The sequence below is a fragment of the Bufo bufo genome, chromosome 2 (genome assembly GCF_905171765.1).
Source record: "Bufo bufo chromosome 2, aBufBuf1.1, whole genome shotgun sequence".
Lineage (NCBI taxonomy): Eukaryota > Metazoa > Chordata > Amphibia > Anura > Bufonidae > Bufo > Bufo bufo.
This window is the reverse complement of record NC_053390.1, coordinates 529,318,905-529,331,757: the sequence shown is the minus strand read 5'-3', so window position 1 is coordinate 529,331,757 and position 12,853 is coordinate 529,318,905.

The following is a 12,853-nucleotide window of genomic DNA, read 5'->3' as shown; positions in this document are numbered from 1 at the left end:
GCGTTCAAACGCGCTGTAAAACGCTCAACACATGAAAACCAATGCTTCCCTATGGCCCTGGTTCTCACTTGAGCGTTTTACAGCGCGTTTGAACGCGCTGAAAAACGCCCTACGCTCAAACAAGTTCTTGAGCTTCTTTGGGGCGTTTTGACGCGCGTTTGTGGCCATAGGACACTGCAGTCAATCACACAAACGAGCGTCAAACGCGCGTTTACTATTGCAAAAAACGTGCATAAAAACGTGCGACAAAAACGTGCGTTAAACGCGCATATAAAATGCGCTCAAGTGTGAACCCAGCCTTAGAATCTTGAAACTGTGTGTTGTATCCATATGGACCTCTGATGAAGCTAGTCTGCGCACTAGCGATACGCGTGAGGGTTTTTCCTGCCCTCCTCACTGAAGGATTGCTTATCCTCCTTGTGTTACCACTGTGCTACTCTGATAAGTATATTTTTGAGAAATTGTGATTTGTATCTTGTCTTTTTAGCATTGTTTAGCTCATGGATGTTATTGTTGATTCTATTTTACCCTTCTGTGGGGTCAGGCCATATGTTTCTATGGTTTTAATCTATATGTCTAAATAAATTATATCTTATTTTTGGATGTGCGGCTTTGTTATGGTATTTCTTTTCTTGGTTTAGCTCATGTTTGTTCTTATGCCAGGCCTGCACGCCTATATATCATTTTTGGTGTGCCCCCCGCTATCCAGTATAATATCGTCTGACGAAACTGAGCCAAACTGATCCACAATGTAAGTCAATGGGGACGGATCAGTTTTCACTGACACAATATGGCACAATAGAAAACTGATCCGTCCCCCATTGACTTTCAATGGTGTTCAAGACGGATCAGTTTTGGCTATGTTAAAGATAATACAAACTGATCCGTTCTAAACGGATGCATGCGGTTGTATTGTCTGAACGGATGCGTTTGTGCAGATCCATGACAGATCCGCACCAAACGCGAGTGAAAGTAGCCTTACTTGCATCCTGGCACAGTCAGCAGCGATAATGATGACATTATTGTATAGGATGTGCTGTCCTCTGATACGCTGCAGGCCTAGTGGCTTACGAGAGTGAATAACAGGGCAGGGAGACATTAACTCCCGTTCCCCGCTGCAGTATTCAACTATATCCTTCGGACAACAATACAGTGGAATATGGAGCAGCCCTAGCAATGACATATAGGGGGACTCTATGGGTACAAAAAAAATAAAAAATAAAGATTAATAAAACATAATGGAAATTTGTCACATTGGACACATTGTCTGAGCTGCATGTTATAGAGCAGGGGGAGCTGAGCAGATTGGTATATACAGTCAGGTCCATAAATATTGGGACATCGACACAATTCTAACATTTTTGGCTCTATACACCACCACAATGGATTTGAAATGAAACGAACAAGATGTGCTTTAACTGCAGACTGTCAGCTTTAATTTGAGGGTATTTACATCCAAATCAGGTGAACGGTGTAGGAATTACAACAGTTTGCATATGTGCCTCCCACTTGTTAAGGAACCAAAAGTAATGGGACAATTGGCTTCTCAGTTGTTCCATGGCCAGGTGTGTGTTATTCCCTCATTATCCCAATTACAATGAGCAGATAAATGGTCCAAAGTTGATTTCAAGTGTGCTATTTGCATTTGGAATCTGTTGCTGTCAACTCTCAAGATGAGATCCAAAGAGCTGTCACTATCAGTGAAGCAAGCCATCATTAGGTTGAAAAAACAAAGTAAACCCATCAGAGAGATAGCAAAAACATTCGGCGTGGCCAAAACAACTGTTTGAAACATTCTTAAAAAGAAGGAACGCACCGCTGAGCTTAGCAACACCAAAAGACCCGGAAGACCATGGAAAACAACTATGGTGGATGACCGAAGAATTCTTTCCCTGGTGAAGAAAACACCCTTCACAACAGTTGGCCAGAACACTCTCCAGGAGGTAGGTGTAAGTGTGTCAAAGTCAACAATCAAGAGAAGACTTCACCAGAGTGAATAGAGAGGGTTCTGTCACGAGGGTGTCAAGAACCACGCCTGACTCCGTTATACCCGGGGTCAGGAAGTCGCAGCGGTTGGCTGCGTGCTCTATGTAAGATAGGGCTGTTTCCTTATGGTAGCTTTCTGGGTTTGCTTTGCAACCCTTTTTGGCTCACTCAGGGATCCGTAGCTCCTTCTCCTCAGCTGTTCCTTGTCCAGAACTCCCAACCTCCTTATATTCCCCTCTCACACTTCTCTGGTTGCCAGATATAGAGCTTCCTGCCTGGACATCTATTCTGACCCTCTGGAGCTGTGTTGCTGCGTTCTCTGGTTGTTGGTCCAGAACGCTACCCTCCGGATCCCTGTTGGACCTTTGTGGTCTGCTGTGGTCGCCCACCTGGGTGTATGTGTTTGTCTGTCCTCTCCCTGATGTTTCCCTCTTAGTGTCAGTGGTGCGGACTAGCGATCCCACCGGCCCGTTCACTATCTAGGGCTCATTTTAGGGAAAGCCAGGGTTTAGGCACGTGATCGCCGCACGGGTGAGGAACCCGTCTAGGGACGTCAGGGCAGTCAGGTGCCAGACGCAAGGTGAGTCAGGGGTCACCACCTTTCCCTCTCCCTTGGGCAGGGCTTTCCCTTTTCCCTCCCTGTGCGTGACGCCGGTCATTACAGGTTCACCATAAGATTTAAACCATTGGTGAGCCTCAAAAACAGGAAGGCCAGATTAGAGTTTGCCAAACGACATCTAAAAAAGCCTTCACAGTTCTGGAACAATATCCTATGGTTAGATCAACTTGTACCAGAGTGATGGGAAGAGAAGAGTATGGAGAAGGAAAGGAACTGCTCATGATCCTAAGCATACCACCTCATCAGTGAAGCATGGTGGTGGTAGTGTCATGGCGTGGGCATGTATGGCTGCCAATGGAACTGGTTCTCTTGTATTTATTGATGATGTGACTGCTGACAAAAGCAGCAGGATGAATTCTGAAGTGTTTCGGGCAATATTATCTGCTCATATTCAGCCAAATGCTTCAGAACTCATTGGACGGCGCTTCATAGTGCAGATGGACAATGACCCAAAGCATACTGCAAAAGCAACCAAAGAGTTTTTTTAAGGGAAAGAAGTGGAATGTTATGCAACGGCAAAGTCAATCACCTGACCTGAATCCGATTGAGCATGCATTTCACTTGCTGAAGACAAAACTGAAGGGAAAATGCCCCAAGAACAAGCATGAACTGAAGACAGTTGCAGTAGAGGCCTGGCAGAGCATCACCAGGGATGAAACCCAGCGTCTGGTGATGTTTATGCGTTCCAGACTTCAGGCTGTAATTGACTGCAAAGGATTTGCAACCAAGTATTAAAAAGTGAAAGTTTGTTTTATGATTATTATTCTGTCCCATTACTTTTGGTCCCTTAACAAGTAGGAGGCACATATGCAAACTGTTGTAATTCCTACACTGTTCACCTGATTTGGATGTAAATACCCTCAAATTAAAGCAGACAGTCTGCCGTTAAAGCACATCTTGTTTGTTTCATTTCCAATCCATTGTGGTGGTGTATAGAGCCCAAAAATTTAGAATTGTGTCGATGTCCCAATACTTATGGACCTGACTTTACTTTTATGGGAAAAGGTTCAGTAAAACTTATATTTCATCCATTTAAATTCCTGCTCATTTGGCTTGTAGTCAATTGATTCAAGTAGTAAAACCTAACAAAAACTATACAAACTTGGTTATCTCATTTTTAGCACATAGTGGATATCGTAAAAAAACAATGGTAGAATTGCATTTTTTCCCATTCCGCCCCACAAATAATTTTTTTACAGCTTTATAATACAGTATAAGTAACACTAAATTATGTAAAACAAAACAGGCAATGCAACCGCTCTCTGCAAACAAAATAAAGTACAAAAATGCATAATAATTGCTAGTGCTATACTTATAAATTAGAGATGCTTGGCAAATCATTTTGTACAAAATTGGGCCCGGCATGCATGTTGGTACCTACACTCCCTGAATTGTATGGTAGCCATCATGGCACACAACAGATAGAATTTAGTGTTAGGAAGCCGTCTTACAGAGATCGCCTTGAGGTGCGGCAGACGGGCTCAAATAATTTTGTACAAAATGATTTGCCAAGCATCTCTAATTTATAAGTATAGCATTAGCAATTATTATGCCTTTTTGTACTTTATTTGGTTTGCAGAGAGCTGTTGCATTGCATGTTTTGTTTTACAGTGTTGTTCTCAGCCATAGCAACGTGCCCCTGCGCTTTGGGATGTGCTGACTGACCCCCTTTTTCTTAACACTAAATGATGCCATTAAAAAAAGACTTGTCTCTCAAAATAAATGGTTATGTCAATAGAAAAATAAAAAAGTAATGGCTCTTGGAATGCAGCATGAACATTATATAAATTCTCAATAATGAAAGTTGACGCTCAAGAGCACATTCAGGAAACTTTGTATCAGTGCAAAAATATATGATTGAAGTCAAGTTTAGTGCCAAAATCTGTTGATCTGTTGATCAAAGCCCTGCACACACAGGGGATAGTGAGAAGCAATGGCATCAACAGGGCAGCGGGATATGTGAGTTCTTCCGTTGAGGACAGTAAACAATCAGGACTGGACTGGAGGCACAGAGAACAACGCTGGAGAAACAGGGGGGAATTAACCAAGATTTCATTACAATAATTTTATTGCGGTTTTTTTATTTCCTTTTTGTCCAAGCATAACATTGTGGCTTTTGCAAGATTTAAATTTACTTAAAACATCCCCTTTAAGCCCCCAGAGCTGCCCTTTCCAGTAGTTCTCCACTGTTGTTATTACAGGCAAGGGTCTCTTATAGTGAATATAGACATATTCTGACCATTTGACATGTACAGTCATGGCCAAAAGTTTTGAGAATTACATAAATATTGGAAATTGGAAAAGTTGCTGCTTAAGTTTTTATAATAGCAATTTGCATATACTCCAGAATGTTATGAAGAGTGATCAGATGAATTGCATAGTCCTTCTTTGCCATGAAAATTAACTTAATCTCAAAAAAACCTTTCCACTGCATTTCATTGCTATCAATAAAGGACCTGCTGAGATCATTTCAGTAATCGTCTTGTTAACTCAGGTGAGAATGTTGACGAGCACAAGGCTGGAGATCATTATGTCAGGCTGATTGGGTTAAAATGGAAGACTTGACCTGTTAAAAGGAGGGTGATGCTTGAAATCATTGTTCTTCCATTGTTAACCATGGTGACCTGCAAAGAAACGCATGAAGCCATCATTGCGTTGCATAAAAATGGCTTCACAGGCAAGGATATTGTGGCTACTAAGATTGCACCTCAATCAACAATTTATAGGATCATCAAGAACTTCAAGGAAAGTTGTTAAGAAGGCTTCAGGGCGTCCAAGAAAGTCCAGCAAGCGCCAGGATCGTCTCTTAAAGAGGATTCAGCTGCGGGATCGGAGTGCCACCAGTGCAGGAATGGCAGCAGGCAGGTGTGAGCGCATCTGCACGCACAGTGAGGCGAAGACTTTTGGAAGATGGCCTGGTGTCAAGAAGGGCAGCAAAGAAGCCACTTCTCTCCAAAAAAAATATCAGGGACAGATTGAACTTCTGCAGAAAATATGGTGAATGGACTGCTGAGGACTGGGGCAAAGTCATATTCTCCGATGAAGCCTCTTTCCGATTGTTTGGGACATCTGGAAAAAGGCTTGTCCGGAGAAGAAAAGGTGAGCGCTACCATCAGTCCTGTGTCATGCCAACAGTAAAGCATCCTGAGACCATTCATGTGTGGGGTTGCTTCTCATCCAAGGGAGTGGGCTCACTCACAATTTTGCCCAAAAACACAGCCATGAATAAAGAATGGTACCAAAACACCCTCCAACAGCAACTTCTTCCAACAATCCAACAACAGTTTGTTGAAGAACAATGCATTTTCCAGCATGATGGAGCACCGTGCCATAAGGCAAAAGTGATAACTAAGTGGCTCGGGGACCAAAACGTTGACATTTTGGGTCCATGGCCTGGAAACTCCCCAGATTTTAATCCCATTGAGAATTGTGGTCAATCCTCAAGAGGCGGGTGGACAAACAAAAACCCACTAATTCTGACAAACTCCAAGAAGTGATTATGAAAGAATGGGTTGCTATCAGTCAGGAATTGGCCCAGAAGTTGATTAAGAGCATGCCTAGTCGAATTGCAGAGGTCCTGAAAAAGAAGGGCCAACACTGCAAATACTGACTCTTTGCATAAATGTCATGTAATTGTCGATAAAAGCCTTTGAAACGTATGAAGTGCGTGTAATTATATTTCACTACATCACAGAAACAACTGAAACAAAGATCTAAAAGCAGTTTAGCAGCAAACTTTGTGAAAACTAATATTTGTGTCATTCTCAAAACTTTTGGCCACGACTGTAGTTAATAGTGACCATGGCCTCTAAGTGGTTAGACAGAAGAAGGGGACTTCCTGTCATCCCACTGATCCCAACTGGAACCACTGTGTTAACCAACAGATTTGGATTAGGACTAATTCAGAGGGCATTATCCTGGCAGTTCCCTGGTATTCACCCTTCAACCCCTATCAAGTGATCTGGACTTTGCTGCAGGGGAACCACCAGGTTGCAACCTCTTGGAGTAATCTCTGTGTGATTGACAGCTGACCCACATGGTTTAGAGACACTGATGCAGGCACCGAGGGGTCAGGTAGAATCATAGTCCGTGACGGGCTGAGGTCAGGATTGGCAGAGAACGTGCAATACAGGAATCAGACCAAAGTCAGGGCAGGCAGAGAAAAATCAATATGGTAACAGGCACAGGTCAGGCGACAAAGGGTCAATGCAGTAACTGGCACGGGTCAGCTCAGGCAGACAAGGGTAAACAAGCAGAGATTGGTACACGGCCAGGGGAAAGGATACAGCACACCTTAACAGGAACTTAGCAAGCTAAGGAACCTATTGCTCAGTCACTATCCAACTGGGGAAGATGCCTGAGTACCCCAGGGTTGGCAGTCATTGGCTGGTGAAGATAAGGGTGCGCTCACTAGCCCTTTATATCCCCTTTGTATCAATGGATACATGCTACTGGAAGAGAGGAGAGGCCTTGCCAGCAAACTGTAATGATCGGCGTCATGCACAGGGAGGGAAAAGGGAAAGCCCTGCCCAAGGGAGAGGGTAAGGTGGTGACCCCTGACTCACCTTGCGGCTGGCACCTGACTGCCCTGACGTCCCTAGACGGGTTCCTCACCCGTGCGGCGATCACGTGCCTAAACCCTGGCTTTCCCTAAAATGAGCCCTAGATAGTGAACGGGCCGGTGGGATCGCTAGTCCGCACCACTGACACTAAGAGGGAAACACCAGGGAGAGGACAGACAATACAGACAAACACATACACCCAGGTGGGCGACCACAGCAGACCACAAAGGTCCAACAGGGATCCGGAGGGTAGCGTTCTGGACCAACAACCAGAGAACGCAGCAACACGGCTCCAGAGGGTCAGAATAGATGTCCAGGCAGGAAGCTCTATATCTGGCAACCAGAGAAGTGTGAGAGGGGAATATAAGGAGGTTGAGAGTGCTGGACAAGGAACAGCTGAGGAGAAGGAGCTACGGATCCCTGAGTGAGCCAAAAGGGTTTGCAAAGCGAACCCAGAAAGCTACCATAAGGAAACAGCCCTATCTTACATAGAGCGCGCAGCTAACCGCTGCGACTTCCTGCCCCCCGGGTATAACGGAGTCAGGCGTGGTTCTTGACACCCTCGTGACAGTACCCCCGTCCCTACGAGGGGCCTCCGGACACTCAGGACCAGGTCTCTCAGGATGAGAGGCATGAAAAACCCGAACTAGCCTGTCGGCGTTTACCTCAGACGCAGGAACCCACATTCTTTCCTCGGGACCGTAACCTCTCCAATGCACCAGATATTGAAGAGAGCAGCGGACCCGACGAGAATTAACAATTTTGGATATCTGAAATTCTAGATTACCATCCACGACAACAGGAGGGGGTGGCAGCGGTGACGGTTCTAGAGGTGGAACATATTTTTTGAGTAACGACTTATGAAAGACATTATGGATTTTAAAAGTCTGAGGTAACTCCAGGCGAAAAGCCACGGGTTGATGATGGCTACAATTTTGTAAGGACCAATAAACCTAGGACCCAGTTTCCAAGAGGGAACCTTCAATTTAATATTCCTAGTAGACAACCACACATAGTCATTCACTCCTAGGTCCGGACCTGGCGACCGTCTCTTATCAGCCATGCATTTGTATTTACCTCCCATATTTTTCAAGTTAGCTTGCACCTTCTGCCATACCGATGAAAGAGATGACGAAAACCGTTCCTCCTCGGGAACCCCAGAAGACCCCTTCTCTTTGAAAGTACAGAATTGGGGATGAAAACCATATGCACCAAGAAATGGTGACTTGCCAGTGGATTCCTGACGACGATTATTTATGGCAAACTCAGCTAACGGTAAATATGATGACCACAACTCTTGGTTTTCAGACACAAAACATCTTAGATATGTCTCCAGGTTTTGGTTGGTACGCTCAGTCTGTCCATTCGACTGAGGATGGAAAGCTGAGGAAAAGGACAAGTGTACCCCCAAACGGGAACAGAAAGCTTTCCAAAATTTAGAAATAAACTGGGTACCCCGATCCGAAACAACATCGGAGGGGACCCCGTGAAGCTTCACGATTTCACTGACGAATACCTGAGCAAGAGTCTTAGCATTAGGTAGTGCGGGTAACGCAATGAAGTGTACCATTTTGCTAAACCTGTCCACTACTACCAAAATAACTGTTTTACCTGCAGACAAAGGTAAGTCAGTGATAAAATCCTTGACAGATGTGTCCATGGTCTATTGGGAATGACGAGTGGTAATAGAGACCCTGCAGGACGTGTATGTGAAACTTTTGCGCGCGCACAGGTAGAACAAGAATCCAATACATCCTGACGCAACCTTGGCCACCAAAAACGACGAGACAATAGCTCCAAGGTTGCTTTACTACCCGGGTGCCCAGCAAGTGAAGAATTATGATGTTCCTTTAATAATTCGAAACGTAGGTTCAACGGTACAAACAATTTCTCTGAGGGGCAAGAGACCGGGGCGTCCCCATGGGCCTCTAACACCCACTCCTCTTTGAAGAATGGGCACCGGATCACTCACATTACCACCTCCAGGGAAACAACGAGATAGTGCATCAGCCTTGGTATTCTTTGCCCCAGGACGATAGGTAATCACAAAGTTAAACCTGGTAAAAAATAGCGACCACCTAGCCTGTCTAGGGGTGAGACGCTTAGCTGATTCGAGGTACAGAAGATTTTTGTGGTCCGTAATCACAGTGACGGGGTGGACTGCCCCCTCTAAAAAGTGACGCCACTCCTCAAACGCAAGTTTAATAGCTAATAGTTCCCTATTGCCAATATCGTAGTTCTTTTCTGCTGCATATAGTTTTTTAGAAAAGAAAGCACAAGGACGCCATTTGCCAGGAGACGGACCCTGAGACAGCACCGCCCCCACTCCCACCTCTGACGCATCGACTTTAACAATAAAAGGCTGAGAGACATCAGGTTGGACTAGTACAGGTGCTGAGGTAAACCTCTCTTTTAGAGAGGAAAAAGCAACTTTAGCGGCGTCAGACCATTTAGAACAATCAGTCCCCTTCCTAGTCATGTCAGTAAGGGGTTTTACAATAAGTGAATAATTTTTGATGAATTTCCTATAGAAATTCGCGAAGCCCAAGAACCGTTGTAGTGCTTTGAGGTTCTCAGGAAGATCCCAATCTAAAATTGCCTGGACCTTCCTAGGATCCATACGGAAACCTGAAGCAGATAAAAAATAACCTAGGAATTGTATCTCCTGAACGGCGAAGACACATTTTTAAATTTTAGCATATAATTTATTAGTCCGTAGGACCTGCAGTACTTGTCTGACATGCACCTCATGTGTTCTCAGATCAGACGAATAAATTAAAATATCATCTAGGTATATTACCACAAACCTGCCGATTAGATGACTAAAAATGTCATTAACGAAATGTTGAAAGACGGCAGGAGCATTGGTCAGACCGAAAGGCATAACTAGATTTTCATAATGCCCCTCAGGGGTGTTAAAAGCTGTCTTCTACTCATCCCCCTCCTTAATACGAATCAGATTGTAGGCCCCCCTAAGATCAAGTTTGGAGAACCACCTAGCACCCGCAATCTGTTAAACAGGTCAGGAATGAGAGGAAGAGGGTATGGGTCTCGGATGGTTATCCGATTTAATTCACGAAAATCTAGGCAAGGACGCAGGCCCCCATCTTTCTTTTTAACGAAGAAAAACCCTGCAGCCACGGGTGAAGAAGAGGGTCTGAAGTGTCCCTTAGCCAAGCTCTCGGAGATATAATCTTTCATGGCTTGTCTCTCTGGACCTGAAAGATTATATAACCTGGTCTTGGGTAATTTTGCGCCGGGAATAAGGTTAACCGGGCAATCATAAGGACGATGAGGTGGTAACTTCTGACAACCCTTTTCAGAAAAAACGTCCTCAAAATCCAAAATAAATGTAGGTAGGGTAGTTATGAAGGCGACTAAGCAATTGCTATTTAAGCAATTTTCTCTGCACTGCTCACTCCACTCCAATATCTCCCTGGCCTGCCAATCCACCACTGGATTGTGTGCTACCAACCAGGGAAGACCCAGCACTACCGGAGTGGGAAGCCCCTCCAGAACATAACATGAAAGCATCTCGTTATGGTGGTCCCCTACCCGAAGGTGTAAATTATGAACAATGTGGGTGAGGTTTCTCTGAGACAGAGGAGCAGAATCAATAGCGAATATGGGAATAGGTCTCTGTAGCGTACAGAGAGACAAACCCATAGTGCGGGCAAAATGGGCATCTATCAAATTTACCCCTGCTCCACTGTCTAGAAAGAAAGAAATAGTCTCCGTCTTATCACCAAAAACAATAACCGCTGGCAACACAAATTGCGATGTACGTATGGAGGAAACGTATACCCCCCGGCTGACATCCTCCACACAGCCTGGGGTTAGTAGTTTTCCGACGGTCTTTTGTTTCTGAGGAAAGAAGGACAGACATTAATGAAATGACCCCTCTCCCGACAAAAAAAACAAACCCCACGCCTACGGCGAGCCTCAGGAGGCCGGACCTGACGAGTAGTTCCTCCTAGCTGCATAGGCTCGTCTAAGTCCGTACAGACTAACTGCTGCTTGGGAGGGGTTACCAATGGCTCCGGTTTTTTCAACCTGTCCCTAAGGCGTCTATCTATTCGGATAGAAAGGGACATAACCGCATCAAGGGAAAAGGGGGGTCTCATATAATGCAAGCGCATCCTTAACCCTTTCGGATAACCCAGAGCAGAACTGACTCCTGAGAGCCGGGTCGTTCCATTGGGTATCCGTAGCCCACCTACGGAAGTCAGAGCAATACTCCTCTACCGGCCGCTCTCCTTGTAGGAGTCTCCGTAATCTTGATTCAGCCAGTGTGACTCGGTCAGGGTCGTCATATATGAGACCCAAGGCCCCGAAAAACTCATCCACTGACCGAAGAGCCTGGGAATCAGTAGGTAAAGAGAACGCCCATGACTGCGGGTCCCCCTGCAGCAGGGAAATAACAACCCCCACCCGCTGTTCTTCATTACCAGAGGAGTAAGGGCGCAGTTTAAAGTATAATTTACAGGCCTCACGGAATGTCAAAAACTTGTCCCTTCCCCCAGAAAAGGGAGAGGGACCTTGGGTTCCGCAACAACCTGGTTACCAGTAGCAACCGCTGGGCTTGCGGTCTGTTGTAATTGCTGCTGTTATTGGAGGACCGACGCCTTCAATCCTGCCACCTCCAAAGACAGGCCATGAAATTGTTTGGACAGAGCAGCAATTTGATCCATACTGGATTCTAAGTAGGTAAAAAAAATATATATATATTTTTATTTTTATTTTTTATTTTTTTTACCTACACAAAATAAGGGCCAGATATAATGTAATGACCAGCGTCATGCACAGGGAGGGAAAAGGGAAAGCCCTGCCCAAGGGAGAGGGTAAGGTGGTGACCCCTGACTCACCTTGCGGCTGGCACCTGACTGCCCTGACGTCCCTAGACGGGTTCCTCACCCGTGCGGCGATCACGTGCCTAAACCCTGGCTTTCCCTAAAATGAGCCCTAGATAGTGAACGGGCCGGTGGGATCGCTAGTCCGCACCACTGACACTAAGAGGGAAACACCAGGGAGAGGACAGACAATACAGACAAACACATACACCCAGGTGGGCGACCACAGCAGACCACAAAGGTCCAACAGGGATCCGGAGGGTAGCTTTCTGGACCAACAACCAGAGAACGCAGCAACACAGCTCCAGAGGGTCAGAATAGATGTCCAGGCAGGAAGCTCTATATCTGGCAACCAGAGAAGTGTGAGAGGGGAATATAAGGAGGTTGGGAGTGCTGGACAAGGAACAGCTGAGGAGAAGGAGCTACGGATCCCTGAGTGAGCCAAAAGGGTTTGCAAAGCAAACCCAGAAAGCTACCATAAGGAAACAGCCCTATCTTACATAGAGCGCGCAGCTAACCGCTGCGACTTCCTGACCCCGGGTATAACGGAGTCAGGCGTGGTTCTTGACACCCTCGTGACACAAACAGGCCAAAGTAGGGATGAATGGGCCTGGCAGCTAGGCCCGCTCAAAAGATGACAGCAGGAGGTGGGTCCAGACCACTGTGTGGGTTTAACAACACATCAGCATCTCAAAGCTGACGTTGTCAACAGTACCTTAAAATTGTGCCATTAAAAATACAACACACCCAGTAGAAGGCAGCCCTACAACAATGTAAAGGTAAAAAAGTTCTTGTAAGGCAGAGGTGGAAAAACAAGGAAAGGTGAGAAGCCCTAA